General features: G+C 47.8%; 1 protein-coding gene across 6 annotated transcripts in view; it reads right to left on the bottom strand.

Moving 5' to 3' along the window:
* RTTN (rotatin) overlaps window positions 1–17,734 on the bottom strand; it is a 308,992-nt gene that overhangs the window by 223,912 nt on the left and 67,346 nt on the right. For 4 of the 6 annotated variants that reach the window (XM_073678958.1, XM_073678963.1, XM_073678961.1 and 1 more), the window contains exon 1: window positions 5,347–5,541. The exons of 1 other annotated variant lie outside the window; for it this stretch is intronic. The gene's annotated coding sequence lies outside the window, so the exon portion shown is untranslated. Of the gene's footprint in view, window positions 1–5,346; window positions 5,548–17,734 lie in introns of those variants that run through there. One more of the 6 variants, XM_073678959.1, reaches the window with a different exon arrangement.

Genomic DNA, 17,734 nt, shown 5'->3' with positions numbered 1-17,734 from the left:
GTGTGAAGCGGTGCATGTGACACACCCCCTGGGCCGTGGTGTACCCGGAGCCGGGCCTGTAGATGCTGGGGGTTGTAGTCACCGTGGCGGTGACCCGGTCCATGACCCAGGTGGTCAATCCAAGGGTAGTATTTATATATATATGGGTGTAAATGTCCGACTACGCCACCTGTGGAATGCGGTTATTGGGAACCGCCGCTGCGGAGCAGTCCGCTGAAGCTGGTGGTATGTACAGCAAGATGATGCAACTCCCCACAGGAAGAGTAGAGCTTCAGGGCAGCGTGTATGGATGATGGTGGTGGTAGTGCACGGTATCAGTAATGACAACACGGAGTCTTTGCAGTGCAGTCCCAGGGTCCTTACTGTTGGTAATTATATGGGCCCCAACGGGAGCACCGGCTAGTGATGAGGGCCTGATCAGTCTGGGAACAATCCTAGAGCCCTCCTGGCCAGGTGAAGTTGTAGGCCTGCCGTTCTGACTATACTCTTTGGCTATCCCGTTTATAGTCGTGTTGTAGCCCACGTCCCTGAGTGTAACGTGCTGCGCTCATCCGTATGGCTGGCGACTCGGACCTTGTGGATTCTTCGCTCCTCTGTGGCGGTACTGGTCCTTTCGTGTGGCTGAGCCTCCGGGCTTCTGTTGGGCCAGGAGACCTGCAATCTCCTGCCCTGCGGTATCTGCTGCTGAGTCTGAAGGGTCCCATAGCCTCGGATTCCGGTGTCCGGTTCTCTGCGTATTCTGGCTAGGAAGAGCTATCTCCAGCTCCAGTCCCTAGCTCCTTGCTCGTTTGTGTCCTACTTGACTCCTGACACTAGACTCACTAACCCCGCCCCCAGATCCCGTTAAATAGGGCCGGATCCTCCCCTTTCTGGTCTGGGGCAGGAGGTGTTGCATGTAATGTGTTCCTGACCAGGAAACTCCTGTTTTGCTCCCAGACATGGTATTACTACCACTGTGGCAACCAGACCCTCTGGGGTGCCACACATGTGAATAACCTCCCGAAAAAACACAGTGGATTTGACTTTATGTTACTCTGCTGTCATTTGGTGGTGATGAGAAGTCTGGCCCAATCCAGCCCTTGTTCATTTTGATAAGGGTCAGCTTGGTCAGTTGACAGGCGAGTGCGCTTATCAGTTTTAATTCCCCCAGCGGCACTAAAAACACGCTCCAATAACACGCTAGCGGCAGGGCAGGCCAGGACCTCCAAGGCGTACAGAGCGAGTTCATTCCAAGTGTCCAGCTGGGATACCCAATAATTAAAAGACACAGAGGAATCACAGAGGATGCTGGTACGGTCGGCAAGGTATTCCCTCACCATCTTTTGAAACTTTCCACTCCTTGTTAGAGTACCCCACGCCTCGGGGCCTGTAAGCTGGGCGGGTCTCAGAAAACTGTCCCAGAACGTTGACAGTGTTCCCCTGCCTCTGCTGGATTGGAGTTGCCCCTCTCTCGCTTGTACGCCTTGGTTGGGCAACGAACTGTGACCTCTGCCGCTAGCATGTTCAGATGGGAATTTTTTTTAACAGTTCTGCAGCAAGGGCCTTCTGGTACTGCCCCATTTTTGCAGACCTCTCCACCTCAGGAATTAGAGAGTGAAAGTTCTCCTTGTAGCGGGGGTCTAAAAGTGTCACCAACCAGTAATGACTGTCACCCAACATTTTGACAACGCGAAGGTCATGGTTAAGGCAGCGTAACAAAGTCAGCCATGCGTGCCAGACTGGTAACAGGCAAGACTTCCGTGTCCTCATCAAGATGACGACTGACCATGCTCTCCTCCTCTTCCTCCCCCCTGTCCTCAGGCCACCCACGCTGAACCGACGGTATGACAGTTGTACAGGTACTACCTTCTACAGCGCATGATACAAGCTCCTGTTCTTCTTCCTCCTCCTCCTCTGCCTCATTGTCCCCCAATGCAAGTTGGGATGAGATGAGGCTGGGCTGTGTGTAATCGACCGCTACGGCTTCTTGATCCATCTCATCATACTCTGGCTGTAATGCCTCCTCTTTAATTCTCTGCAGAGAGCGTTGCAAAAGACAGACAAGTGGAATGCTGACGCTAATGATGGCGTCATCGCCACTCACCATCTGGGTGGACTCCTCAAAGTTTGTCAAGATGGTACATATGTCAGACATCCAGGTCCACTCCTGAGGTCTTATGTGTGGAGTCTGACCTGAATATCAATGGCCTTGTTGCAGCCGGTACTCCACCACTGCTCTCTTCTGCTCACAAATCCTTTGCAACATGTGGAGGGTAGAGTTTCAACGTGTGGGGACATCACACACCAGTCGGTGTGACGGAAGCTGCAAACGCTGCTGCAACACAGCAAGGGCGGCGGAAGCTGTAGCAGACTTGCGAAAATGAGCTGACAGACGGCGTGCTTTGACGAGCAGATCTGGCAACTCGGGGTACGATTTAAGAAACCGCTGAACCACGAGGTTAAGCACATGAGTCAGGCATGGTACGTGTGTGATCTCGCCTCGCCTCACAGCCGCCACCAGGTTACGGCCATTGTCACACACGGCCATGCCTGGATGTAGGTTCAGCGGTCTCAGCCACAGATCTGCCTGCTCTTTCACAGCTGTCCACAAATCACAAGCAGTGTGAGGTTTATCACCAAACTAATCAGTTTCAGCATAGCCTGTTGCCCCTTGGCTGAGGCAGTACTGCAGTTGTTCCAGCTTGTAACTGATGTGGTGATATCTGAGATGGAGGCTGAACATGAGGAGGAGGAGGATGTGCAGGAGCTGTACACTGTGGGGGCAACTCTGACTGACATAGGGCCCGCAATCCTCGGTGTGGGGAGGATGTGCTCCGTCCCATGGTCCGACTGGGTCCCGGCTTCCACTATGTTTACCCAGTGTGCCGTCAGGGAGATGTACCGTCCCCGGCCACAAGCACTTGTCCACGTGTCCGTTGTCAGGTGGACTCTCCCAGTAACTGCGTTGTTGAGGGCACGGCAGATGTTTTGGGACACGTGCTTGTGTAGTGCGGGGATGGCACACCGGGCAAAATATTGTCGGCTGGGGACCGAGTACCGAGGGACGGCCACCGTTATCTGCTATCCAATTAATAACCTGTTCACACTGATCAGTTCGCAATACTGGTGTTGTTCTGTGTTTCCCCTAGTAATTCGGTCAAGAAGTGGGAGCGAGAAGATGTGGCTGTTGGTTGTGGCACATTTTCACCTTGGCCACGGCCCCGTCCTCTGCACGCACCATCACCAGAACGTCCACTTCCACGTCCCTTGCCACATGCCTTGCCCATTGTAAAGGAAGTAAAATAGCTTACACTCGCACTATCAATCGAAAAAGGGTAATAAAAAGTAGATTAGAACCGTGGAAGAGGAAAACCACAATTCTATTTCTCTGGCCTACACCCGACTCTTTTAAACAATCTGAACAATCAGGCAGAAACTATTACTGTTTTCCTTTACGGAAAAAATACCAAAAACTGAATAATAGAGATTTCTTACCGTGGAACAGCAAAACCACAGTTATAATTTACTGGTGTATACCAGACTTTTTTAAATATATATATTTGGGGCTGAACAATGAGCGACACACTCAAACTGGTTTTTTTTAGATACAAATGGCCCAAAAATGGATAATACAGAGGTTTGAACCGCGGAACTGCAAAACCACACTTGCATTTCTCGGGCCTACACCAGACTATTTTCAACAGATATATTTGTGTCTGAACTATCAGGAGACACTATTATTTATTTTTTACGGCAAAAAATGCCAAAAGCAGGATAATACAGAGATTTGACCCGTGGAACTGCAAAACCACACTTCTATTTCTCTGACCTACACCAGACTATTTTCAACAGATATATTTGTGTCTGAAAAATCAGAGACACACTTTTTTTTTTTTTTTTTGCGGGGGTGGGGGGGGGGGGGGGGAGAGACGGCACCAAAAGGTTAATAAGACGGGTATTTGTACAGTGTGAAGGAGGAAAAAAAAAAAGGAGGATTTAGATGAAAAAAAAAAAGATTTTTTCCTGGCCCCCGAGACCTGGAGCTTAGTCCAGCAATTTCAGCAACAGGAGCACACAGGACTGTAATGCAGCGTTTGCTGGTATCACCACTGCGTCTCCTATACAGCCTGGCTGCCTGGTATCTGGGATGGATATTAGTCCTGAGAAGGACTGTTTGTTTGATCTGGCAGCCTTTACAGACCCTACACTAACTATTTCGCAGGATATATCTCTCCCTAAATCAGCAGCGCTGTCCCTACACTGTCTGATCCGGAGCGACTGTGTCCAAGATGGCGGCGCCCGGTTTTAAATACTCAAGGTGACCCTGCACTTTATACCCCTTCTTTTTTATGTACTATTATGTATTTTTTGATATGCAAATCTTATTGAATAAAATTATGACTTTTATGCCTTTATACTCACGTTTTCTCCTGTTTCTACATGTTTATATTTTGAGTAGGCAACAATCGGTCCATGGTCTGGCGAGTGCGACCAGACACCATGGTCTGTTTAGGTATATGAGGTGGGCCACTGTTTATTATGTTCTGTTGTTTGTAACTTCTTTAAATCGCTTCAGGGTTCAGAAACCATAACGTAGTGAAAAGTAGCATGTTCATTCATCAAGAGGCGCTCTGGTTATAGTTTACAGAAGTTGTCCACTACTTATACATTGATGCCCTATCCGTGGGATAGGGAATCAATGTCTGATCGGCCGGGTTCCGACACCCCCACCGATCAGCTGCTATTGGAGTTGGCGGTGTCAGCCAGAAGTACTTACCTGCTGAGCTTGGCCATCTAGTTATAGTGGCCGACACGGGCTACTACACATCCGCTTCACATTGAATAGGAGGCAAATGTGTAGAGCCCCACATCGGCCGCTACAACTAGACGGCCAAGCTCAGCAGGTAAGTACTTCCAGACTATTGTGTCTCCTGACCGCTGCAGCTCATCAGTATCCTGGACGGCTGCAGCCATCAGCGGCACTGACCTGACTGAGCGTGGGCTGTTCAGTGGACAACCCCTTTAATTATCAGATGGTCCACTTTTATTACTCCATGTAAGGGGAGACAATGGGAGTGCATGTATACACAGGCACCTGCCATGGCTCACACCCTGGATGAAGGAAATATCACAGAAATCAGATTACACACAGAGACCCCAGTGCAATACACGGCAGGCGAGGTGACCCCTCTATTGAGAACACACACCAGACCCCCTAGGACTACAATGTAATACTGCTGTGCATGTATAGCAGCCTCCCCTCCCCCATACAGCTGTCACTGCCAGCCATTGTCTGCATGCAATGAACAGCTGAAGGCTGGCTGAGCCTTGTAGTGCATGGCAGCTATGACGTGAACAGTCACCTACCTGCTCCAGGTAGAAGGCCAGCTGTATCCCGGCCAGAGTGGCTCAGCACACGGGGGAGCACGGCAGAAGCAGCCGCCCGGTGTAACGGACAGTTACCGTACAGGAAGCGTCACACTAACCTGAAGCCACTACACTTCCCGGCCGCTGGCAGCCCCGCCCACACGGCCATTCATAGCTAATCAGCATATCTCCAGCCAGACACCAATCAGCGGACCGATTACAGCTGCTCGTATGTGAGGCATCCATGAGACAAGCGCTGGGATTGGCTGCCGTAGGGAATGTGACTGTGTATAAGCTGCTGTGGAGGGAAGAAAGGAGGGAGATTTGTAAACGATCCTGGTGCGGTGAGAGCTCGGTACATTGCGCTGCGGACCTCACCGGAACGCCTGCCCGTCAGGGACAATGCACATGGATATTTCTAGCTGTCACCTATCTGCTGCATGTATATGAGGTTTTCACACATAGCACATTTGTTAAGAACAATTTTCATGTTTCTTTTTTTTGCAAAAAATTCTGGGACTGCATGTTACTTGGAAGCCAATGGTGAAGTATAAGGGCACTTGACAGAAGCCTCTTAACCATGGTCTGAGCATGGTCCAGCAGGGCTGCCCTAGCTGGCTGACCTGGGGGTCGTCATGATGACCTCGGATTGCCATGGTAACAATCGGGCACAAGCGATGACGTCACAGGGCGCTAATCCGATCTTTCACTTAAGCCGAACTTCTGGCAGCGATCGTGCGGCCACTGCTCCTGTGCCTGCCTGGCCGCCATGATGTAAATTTACGTCATCTTGCGGGAACCCTTTCCTGAGCATGATGTAAACTTATGTCACATGTCGTGAAGGGGTTAAAGAGTCACTGTCATTTTTATTTCACAAATCAATAGTACACATGTAATATATAATTATCAGAAATCTGCTTCTTTCTCTGCCAGAATTGATCAGTCATGAAAATTTTAAATTTTGAGGTAAAATCTGTATTCAGTGAAGAGAGAGTCTACCATTACTGAGAGGAGATGGCGGCTGGTATGAGTACCATTCTATGGAGGAGGGAGCAGCTAGAGACAAAGCACCTCCCTCATCCTCTCCATCCTATCTAGATAGAATCTCATCAATAGCACCTGCTGTTGATTTGTTCTTTCTGCCTCCCAAAGATCTCAGTAAGGCGCGGCTCCCATTTATTCTGCGCTCTGAGCGCTTACATCGGAGTTTCCATGTAAATCTCTGAAATACGTGATTCAGACAGAACCCCCGGTGGAAGATTCCCTGTAATGAGGCAGATGGAGGCACCATGGACACCGTCTGGCCTGTGATCCGACGATGTCTGTCTTTTTATTAGGCATGCATAAAAGTGCCGTCGGCCACAGTTTTGTGCAGCTCTGAAATAAAGAGTGATAATGTATGTAAAGCGCTGCGGATTATACGTTACTGGTAGCACAAAGGGTCTGGAAAACTGACAGGGCTCCTAACTCCCCAAAAGAAATCCAGCAAATTCTGCACTCCAAAATCCTAATGCCCCCCTCCCTTCTGAGCTCCAGTGTGTGCCTAAACCACATTTAGCATCTATATGTTAGATGAGAGTCCACCTAATTTACGGGTGCATGTCTCCAGAAGCACAAGCTGGGAACAATGTACTGGTCACTACAACATACCGGTCACCCCTTCCTCTCACTATTGGAGTTCCTCAGGGTTCAGTCCTTGGCCCTATTCTCTCTCTACACGGACCCAATTGGACAGACCATCAGCAAATTTGACTTTCAGTACCATCTTGATGCTGATGACACACAACTATACACTTCATCCCCTGACCTTACCCCCGCTGTACTACAGAATGCCAGTGACTGTCTGACCGCAGTTTCCAAGATCATGTCCGCTCTCTATCTGAAACTCAACCTTTCCAAAACTGAATTTCTTCTCCCGCCGTCTACTCACCTCCCTAAATCCGACATCTCCCTCTCCGTGTGTGGCACCACAATAACGCCCAGCCTGCAGGCGCTCTGTCTGGGCGTTGTGTTTGACACCAATCTTTCTTTCACCTACCAAATACAATCTTACCCGCTCTTGTCGCTTGCACCTGAAGAACATCTCTAGAATCCGCCCCTTTCTCACCAAGGAAACAACAAAAACCCTCACTGTTGCCCTGATCCACTCCTGCCTTGACTACTGTAACTCTCTATTAATTGGCCTCCCCCTCACTCAACTTTTTCCTCTCCAGTCCATCCTTAATGCAGCAGCCAGAGTCGTCTATGTGGCTAATCGTTACTCGGACGCTTCCGCTCTGTGCCAGTCATTGCACTTGCTGCCCATACATTATAGGATTCAATTTAAATTGCTTGTTCTCACCCACAAAGCTCTCCACAGCGCAGCACCCCCTATATCTCCTCCCTCATTTCTGTTTATCGACCTACCCATCTCTACGCTCCACATTCGACTTTCGACTAACATCCACACTAATCCGTACCTCCCACTCCCGGCTCCAAGACTTCTCCCAAGCTGCACCTATTCTTTGGAACACTCTACCCAAGAAATTAGGACTTACAACTTACACAGTTGTAGGCGCTCTCTAAAATACACCTGTTTAGGGAACGTTCCCTAATCAAAGTCCTTTTATATTTTTGTTGCCAAATTATTTCTCCAAACATAAGTCTCCACCGCACCCAAAAGCACTACAAATACTGGCTGATGAAGAGCTCATGCAGCCTTTATCTACCCCCCCATTCCCTCAAGATGGCTGGACCATCATTGTAAATAAGCCCCTGTACTTTGTGTCACCCCCACCTCATTGTAGATTGTAAGCTCTTATGAGCAGGCAGGGTCATCATTATTTTTGCTTTAATTATTGTATTATCTTTAGCTATGTTACTTATGACTGTTGTATATGAACCTCTGAACTGTAAAGCGCTGCGGAATATGTTGGCGCTATATAAATAAAGATTATTATTATTAATAGGTTAGTGGTATATAAAAATAAAGATTATTAAAAGGCCACTGCTGAAGAGAGGCCAGACAAAGTCCAGAGGAACTCTGCTGCCTCATTATAGTGAATAGATCCCTCGGGGGTTTCATCTGAATCTCGTCACTCAGAGATTTAGATGGAAACCCCAATATAATTGCTCAGTGTAGAGCGCAGGATAATGTGATCCAAAATGTTATGTAAAATGTTCCCAATAAAAGCTTCAACTCAATTCACAAAAAAAGCTAGTCCCCACTCAGGTCCGTCATCTGTTAATGGAAATATAGGGGGCTTCCACGTTACTGGTAACACAAAGGGTCTGGACAACTGACAGGGCTCCTAACCCCCCAAAAGAAATCCAGCAAATTCTGCACTCCCAAATCCTAATGCCCACCTCCCTTCTGAGCCTCAGTGTGCCTAAACCACCTTTAGCGTCCACATGTTTGGCATTTCTGTAGCGATGAGAGTCCACCTAATTTACGGATGCATGAGTCCAGAAACACGAGCTGGGCACAATGTTCTGGTCACTGCAACGTACTGGGCATTACAACAGCAGATTTGCAATTTTCACTCAGCAACATCCACTGCTGTTTGTTTCTGGGAAACACCCATGGAGTCAAAATCGTCACTATGCCTGTAGATAAATTCCTAAAGGGGTATAATTTCTAAAATGGGGTCACTTGAGAGGGGATTCTGCTCATCTCTCACTTAGGGGCTCTATATATGGAGTCCGCAAACTATTCTACAATAATTTGTTCTCCAAGAGTCAAATAGCGCTCCTTCCCTCCCAAGTCTCTTCATGCGGCTAAGCAGCTCTGTACAACCACATATGGGGTATTGCCACGTTCTGGAGAAATTGTGTGACAAATTTTGGTACCATTTTTTACCCATTTTCCCATGTGAAAATGTAAAATCTGGGGCTAAAACAAAATATTTTTGGTAAAAATATAATTATTTTTTTTTCACCGCCCAATGGTATTTCTGTGACACACCTGTGGTGTTAATATGATCACTGCACCCCTAGATGAATTAATTGAGAGATGTAGTTGGTAAAATGGCGTCACTTATGGGGAGGTTCTGCTGTTCTGGCATCTCAGAGGCTCTGCCAATGTGACATGGCACCCGCAAACCATAACAGTAAAATCTGCACTACAATATGAAGCTCATTCCCTTCTGAGTTTTGTACTGTACCTGAAAAGTATTCCTCGATTACATATAGGGTATTGGCACACTCAGAAGAAATTGCACAATAAACGGTGAGGTCCATTTTATCCTATTGGCCCTTATAAAAATTCAAAATTTGGGGCTAAAACAACATTTTAGTGGTAAAAATGTAATTATTCATTATTCACCGCCCACTGGTATAAATTTCTGTGAGGTACATGTGGTGTCAATATGATCACTGCACCCCTAGATGAATTCACTGAGAGGTGTAGTTTGTAAATTGGGGTCACTTACGGGGGGATCTGCTGCTCTGGCACCTCAGGGGCTCTGCCAATGTGACATGGCATCCTCAAACCATTCCAGCAAAATCTGAGCTCCAATATGGCACTTCCCTTCCCTTCTGTGTTTTGCACTGGGCCTCAAAAGTAGTATTTGACCACATATGGGGCATTGGCGTACTCAGAAGAAATTGCATAACAAATTGTATGGTCCATTTTCTCCTGTTACCCTTTTGAAAATGAAAAACTTACGGCTAAAGCAACATTTTTGTGGAAAAAATGGTAATTTTAAATTGACTCAGCCCAATACTATACAATTCTGTGAGTGGCCTGAGGGTTAAAAATGCTCAGTACACCCTTTGATAAATTTCTCAAGAGGTGTATGTAGCATCGGCGTCTCTGCCTCCTGCTGGGCAGAGACGCCGTTCCCCTCACCACCACTGTCCTGGTCCGGCGTCCTCCTGCTCCCCTGCTGCTGTGGCACGCATCGCGTGCAGCCTCCTGGGCACGGTGCTTAGGGCGCTCCCTCCCTCTTAAAGGGGCCGCGCGCGCCGTCCTAAAAAGTCACTGGCCAATGGCCGGAGGACTTCCCCTATATAAGGCACCTCCTTAAAAATGGAGGTGCCTATGCAAGGTTGTTGTTCCGTGTGCTAACACTTGCTTCAGCCCTCAGGTCCCGCTGCCTGTCAGTCCTGCCTGCCAGTCTGTCTAACACTCCAGCCCGCCAGTCTGTCTAATAGTTCTGCCCGCCAGTCTGCCAGTTACCTGCCATGCCCGCCAGCCTGCCTACCTGGAGCACCTGCCAGTTACCTGCCGTGCCCACCAGCCTGCCAACCCGGAGCACCTGCCAAGTAACCTGCCGTGCCCGCCAGCTTGCCTACCTGGAGCACCTGCCAAGTAACCTGCCGTGCCTGCCAGCTTGCCTACCTGGAGCACCTGCCAAGTAACCTGCCGTGCCCGCCAGCTTGCCTACCTGGGGCACCTTCCAAGTAACCCGTCGTGCCCGCCAGCTTGCCTACCCGGAGCACCTGCCAAGTAACCTGTCGTGCCCGCCAGCTTGCCTTCCCAGAGCACCTGTGTGGCTATCAGCTGTACCTGCCTGCTTATCTACCCGGACTACCCGCCAGCCTGCCTGCCGTGCTCATCCGCTGTACCGGTCAGCTCCTGTCATCTGACGCCTGCTCTCACACAAGGTCGGTCCCAGAGTGGCACCTGGTTCACCTGCCCGGTCCCTCCCTGGTTCACAGAGACGACTAAGCCGCCATGTGACCTGGGTCAGGCCGAGTAGGCACTTAGTCATGCCCCTCTGGTCCCTCCTTGCACCGAAGCAGAGAGGTTCCAAGACCCGGACCCGTAACAGTGTATTTTCCAAAATGATGTCACTTGTGGGAGTTTCTTCTGTTTTGGCATGTCAGGGGCTTTTCAAATGTGACATTGCACCCGCAATCTATTCCAGCCAAAATTGAGCTCCAGAATTCAGTTGGCGCTCCTTCCCTTCTGAGCCCTGCCGTGTACCCAAACAAAAACACAAAAATTGAGCTGGAGCATGGTATACATGCAGCACATAAACACATGTTCATATTGGCCATTAAACAGACAAAACCTACTGAGAAGAATGGCAGCAGAGAGATCCCGCAGAATCCCACTGCTGCCTCCACTTGTGATGAATGACACCAGGGGAACCCCGCAGAATCCCACCCTTGCCACCACTTGTGAAGAATGGCATCGGAGAGACCCCGCAGAATCCCACCACTGCCACCACTTGTGATGAATGGCACCAGAGAGATCCTGCAGAATCCCACCGCTGCCACCACTTGTGAAGAATGGCACCAGGGAGATCCCGCAGAATCCCACTGTTGCCACCACTTGTGACGGATCCACACCTCGCCACCTGCCTGCCATCACAATTAGGTCAAATGGATCATGTTATACTGATCTGCCGTTTGCACCAACGTGTCGTTCCACACCCCCTCAGGGACGTGTAAGGTCAGATTGGTACAGTTCTACACAGACACCCCCTGTCCACATGGGTACAGGAATGCACCGGGAGTGAGAAGAGGTGACCCATTCAGTCACTGACGTGGCACCACACTCACTTACACCCCTGACAGGCTGAGAGGTCCCTTCACTAGCCCTAGTGAAGCAGGACCTTGTCGGCCTGGTAGAGCTGGCACCAGTTCCTATTAAAAATAATTCCCGCTAGCCTACCTGGGGATTGTATCGGGCCAGGAGCCAGCCCCGGTAGCATGCTCGTTGGACCGAACAATGGACGTGAGAATTTGTGGATCGAGATAAAAGAGCAGCCCAAGATTAAATTATATATTTAATCGCCTTAAGGGCACACTAGACAATACACTATATACATAAGGGTTATACATACATAATAGTCAGAGATGCAAACACAATAGTAGTGGTACAAGAGAATGCAGAAATAAAAAGAGTCAGTTACCAGTCAGATGGAACGCTTGGCGTGTGGGTAAGGGGCTGCCACATGGGAGGCTAGTGGGTCCCTCTCTCTTCTGTGACTTTTCTCACGCGACATGTTGCGAGTTCCCCAGAGAAAAAGCACTGAGCTAGGGCTGCAGAAGCTTTTAACCTCTCTGGGACACTCCCCCTACTGCACCCTGGCTGGACCTCAATCTCCACCCCTGGCCTCACTCAACTATACACTCCAAAACCTAAAATGGGCTATACTTTCTTAATGGACGATCCTAAGGAGCCGGTTCTGGTGTCATCGCATCCAGCCGGGCCTCTGCTACACATGGAGACCAAACACAGTGGCCCTAGGGGCTTTCGAAAGGCTGTGCCGTGTATCTCCCTATCACTACGAGCTAGACTGTGCTGGAAGCCAGGGTGACATTCCCCATTCTCTTGGGATCTCGAAAATCTAGGTTATGAATAACTAGGACATATAGTATTCCCATAACTCAGTATTGAATTATAATGGTCTGACAAAAAGGGACGGCCACATGGCTGGGATCTCCAGGGGGTCTTCCTGTAGCAGCTCACAGCTAGCTGGTGGGGTTTTTTTCTCTCACTGTCCCTCAGCCCCCTCCCTTCTTTAGTGCAGAAGTGTCGGATTACAGCTGTACATTGTAGACCTCTATAATCCCCCGCCAAACAAGGCACAATGATCGACATGGGATTATACGAGGGTCAGTCAATAAGTAATGCCTCCTATTTTTTTTCTCATTAAATAAGGTAATTATGTTAAATATTCGAATTTGGCACAATTCCTCAAACCTTCTTCTCCAATCCACAGCAATTTCAACTTCCTGCACCAACAGGTGGCAAGACTGTATCCGTTTTCAAAATGTCTGACATCGATGTTCGTATTAGACAACGTTCTGTGATTGAATTCTTGCATGCAGAAGGTGAAATGCCCATTTGAATTCATGAGAGACGGAAAAATGTGTACGGTGATGCAACAGTGGATGTCAGTACTGTGAGACGATGGGTTCGTTGCTTTAACACAGCTGAAGGGCCATCACCGTTGGCTGACAAAATGCGGAGTGGCAGGCCAGTAACCGCAGTGACTCCAAGCAACATTCAGCGAGTCGATTACATCATTCGTGGTGACCGCCGGGTGACTGCAGATGAATTGTGTGGCATTATCTGCCTCAATAAAGGCAGTGTGATGAAAATTATTGGACAACTGGGATACAGAAAAGTTTGTGCACGGTGGGTCCCAAGAATGCTTTTTACCATGCTGGAATACATGCCCTTGTTAAACGGTGGACCAAGACTGTGGAAATGGATGAAGATTGTATTGCAAAGTAACAAATTAATCGTTAATCTTATGGTTTTCAAGCTATGTATTTGCATTTGAATTTCTTTCCAATTAAAAGGAGAAAAAAAATAGGAGGCATTACTTATTGACTGACCCTCGTATCTTCAATATTCTTCACACCTACAAGAAACAAAATGAGTATATACCCTGCTGTAACTAAATAAGGAAAAAGCAAAAGTGCATTTAATTAACATAGGGTTCTTAGTAAACACTATTTTTGATAAAAAAAAGCATAAAAACCATCCCACCATCGGCAAGGTAATGCTATTTGGGACGATCCTACACTTATATTAAAACCTTACCATGTGTCTCAAGTGACCTGTGTGAATAAGGGCAGACAAAGAACTGGGTCCCGAACTCTGGACACCTCAGCCTTGAGAAGCAAAAGTGCACTTTTGGCTCTTTACTTATTTAGTTACAGCAGGGTATATGCTCATTTTGTTTCTTGTAGGTTTTGTCTGTTTAATAGCCAATGTAAACATTTGTTTATGTGTTGCATGTATACCAACTCAAACGCCAGCTCAATTTTTGTGTTTTTCTTTGGATTTTTGCATTTTGTGCAAGTTAGGGAGTGGCCTCCCTTCCTTGAGCTGGATATTACATATAAATAGCTTCTTAAGGCTGAGATGTCCACAGTTCGGGACCCAGTCCTTTCTCTGCCCTTATTCACACTGAGGTCGCTTCTGACACATGATAATTTTTTAATATTAGAAAGTGTAGGACCGTCCCTAATAGGGTCACCTTGCCGATGGTGGGATGGTTTTTATGTTTTTTTTAATCAAAAACAATGTTTACTAAGTACCCTCTGTTATTTACATCCACTTTTGCTTTTTACTTATTTAGTTACAGCAGGTTATATGCTAATTTTGTTTCTTGTTGGTTTCATGCACCCAAACAGTAGTTTTCCACCACATATAGGGTATCGACGTATAAAACAAAAACTGAGGTATACTCATACCTTCCTCACGGCGCCCCCTGAGGAAGTGTTGACGAAACGTGCGTCGGGGTAGGGACACGCTTGCATGCCCGGTCTAGGAGCTACTACTTCACCCTGGTATAAGTATACCTCAGTTTTTGTTTTGTTCCTCCCTTTTCCCAAAGTTCAGTGTTAACTCCTTGCTGCAGACACATTATGTGACCATATGTAGTGACATCTATTTCCTAGTGTTGTACTAGCACCTCTATAAAACTAGTTGCTATTTGAACTGGTATTTATGCACTTGCACCTTTTCAGAACTATTTACCATATCAGCTGCATGCATTTGTCACTTTATTAGAGTTTGGTACATTACAGAGACATTTAGATTATTTAATATTTATTTATGCATTAGCACTTTTTCAATATTAACTGCCACATGAGCTAAAATATACCAGTGCTTCTCACAAAATTAGAATACCAACAAAAAGTTAATTTATTTCAGTTCTTCAATACAAAAAGTGAAACTCATATAATTATATAGAGTCATTACAGACAGAGTGATCTATTTCAAGTGTTTATTTCTGTTAATGTTGATGATTACGGCTTGTGAAAACACAAAAGTCATTATCTAAGTAAATTAGAATAATTAACAAAAAACACCTGCAAAGGCTTCCAACACATTTAAAAAGGTCCCTTAGTCTGTTTCAGTAGGCTCCACAATCATGGGGAAGACTGCTGAATTGACAGATGTCCAGAAGGGAATCATTGACACACTCCACAAGGAGGGTAAGCCACAAAAGGTCATTGCTAAAGAAGTTGGCTGTTCACAGAGTGCTGTATCCAAGCATATTAATGGAAAGTTGAGTGGAAGGAAAAAGTGTGGTAGAAAAAGATGCACAAACAACCGGGATAACCGCAGCCTTGAAAGAATTGTTAAGAAAAGGCCATTCAAAAATTTGGGGGAGATTCACAAGGAGTGGACTGCTGCTGGAGTCATTGCTTCAAGAGCCACCACACACAGACGTATCCAGGACATGGGCTACAAGTGTCGCATTCCTTGTGTCAAGCCACTCATGACCAAAAGACAATGCCAGAAGCGTCTTACCTGGGCCAAGGAGAAAAAGGCCTGGACTGTTGCTCAGTGGTCCAAGGTGTTGTTTTAAGATGAAAGTAAATTTTGCATTTCATTTGGAAATCAAGGTCTCGGAGTCTGGAGGAAGAGTGGAGAGGCACACAATCCAAGCTGCTTGAGGTCTATCGTGAAGTTTCCACAATCAGTGATGGTTTGGGGAGCCATGTCATCTGCTGGTGTAGGTCCACTGTGTTTTTTCAAGACCAAAGTCAGTGCAGCCGTCTACCAGGAAATTTTAGAGCATTTCATGCTTCCCTCTGCCGACAAGCTTTTTGGAGATGGAAATTTCATTCTCCAGCAGGGGTGGTTATTGCATTTATTGGACCTGCTTAAGGCATTGTATTTGCTCATCCCTCACTTTTGAGGCACTTGATTTTGATGTGTTACATTTATTAAATTTAACAGAATTTATTGTGTTTATATTTAAATTGAAGTGTTAATGTTTTGATTACCCTAAGACGTTAATGGTTTGATAGGTATCATTGTTGATAAGTGCAGTTTAATCATGACACTATAGTCTATATATATATTGTGAGGCAGTGACCGGGATCGTATATGAGGGACGGTATTTATCCCCCATAATGTGTATAGAGACCTATTAAATCCATTGGAGTGCATTGCAGTCACAAACTCACCTGCGGCTGCAATGCAGGAATGAAGGTGAGCATTGATCTGGTCAGGCTATCTGGCTAAGGCAGATTAGTAAAACCCGGCAGGGCCTTCATTTCTTGGAGGAGGCCACAGGAAGGCAGTGGGGCGGCCTCCTCCCTCCAACCCGGGTTTTCCTGTGCCTCTTGCCACAGGTCCTTTAAAAACCCTGCATTAAGGAGTAGTGTTGTTCAGTGTGAAGACCTGCTAGAAACATAGCAGGAAAGCTCGGCGGACCTGTGAGTAGCTGAACCCATGCCTGTGAAGGCTCTGCACCCGTCAAGCTCTGAGCGGCCCGGCGCGGCCTTTGCCCACGGCATCCGTTGTTTAAGAACTCATGTAACCCAGCTGCGAACCGCAGGACTTTTCTGTTTACCCGTGAGTTGCTGAATAAAGCTGTTTATGTTTGACTTGCTTGGGTCACTGCCTCAGTTACTGCACGGTGTGAACACCGCCGCTCTACAGCTTGGTGGAGAATGCGGGCATTGTGACTGAGGCATACCCCACTGGCAGATGCATGTGTGGCACCCCAGGGGGTCTGGTTGCCACAGTGGTAGTAATACCATGTCTGGGAGCAAAACAGGAGTTTCATGGTCAGGAACACACTACATGCAACACCTCCTGCTCCAGACCAGAAAAGGGGAGGATCCTGCCCTTTATAACTGGGTCTGGAGGCGGGGTTAGGTTAGTTCAGTGTCAGGAGTCAGATAGGACACTCAGGAGTAAGAAGCCAGGGACTGGAGCTGTGCAGAGCTCGTCCTGGCCAGTGTACACAGAGGACCGGACACCGGAGTCCGAGACTGTGGGACCCTTCAAGCCCAGCAGCAGATACCGTAAGGCAGGAGATTGCAGGTCTCCTGGCCCCCAGAAGCCCGGAGGCTCAGCCACACAAAAGGACCAGTACCGCCACAGAGGAGCGAGGAATACACGGGATCCGAGTCGCCAGCCATACGGGTGAGCACAGCACGTCACACTCAGGGAGGTGGGCTACAACACGACTATAAGCGGGATAGCCAAAAGAGTACAGTCAGAACGGCAGGCCTACAACTCCACCTGGCCAGGGGAATTCTAGGATTGCTCCCAGACTGACCAGGCCCTCATCCCTAGCAAGTACTCACTTTGGGGCCTATATAATTTCCACCAGTAAAGACCCTAGGACTGCACTGCAAAGACTCTGTGTTATTATTACTGATCCAGGCACTATCACCACCATCATCCATACACGCTGCCCTGAAGCGCCACTCTTCCTGTGGGAAGTCACATCACCTTGCTGCACACACCATCAGCTTCAGTGGACTGCTCTGCAGCGGCGTTTCCCAATAACCGCATCCCACAGGTGGCGTAGTCGAACTATACATAAACTACTGTGGTTTGACCGCCCTAGGTCACGGACCGGGTCACCGCCACGGTGACTACAACCCCCAGCATCTACAAGGCCCGGCTCCGGGTTTCCCCACAATCCGGCCTGCCACCTTTCAGCCCCATCCCGTGGAAAAAATGGAGGAG

This window comes from Phyllobates terribilis, unplaced genomic scaffold, assembly GCF_046119375.1.
Source record: "Phyllobates terribilis strain yellow unplaced genomic scaffold, ASM4611937v1 Scaffold_4__5_contigs__length_816908805, whole genome shotgun sequence".
Lineage (NCBI taxonomy): Eukaryota > Metazoa > Chordata > Amphibia > Anura > Dendrobatidae > Phyllobates > Phyllobates terribilis.
Note: the sequence above shows the minus strand (reverse complement) of the source record. Positions and strands in the feature narration are given on the sequence as shown.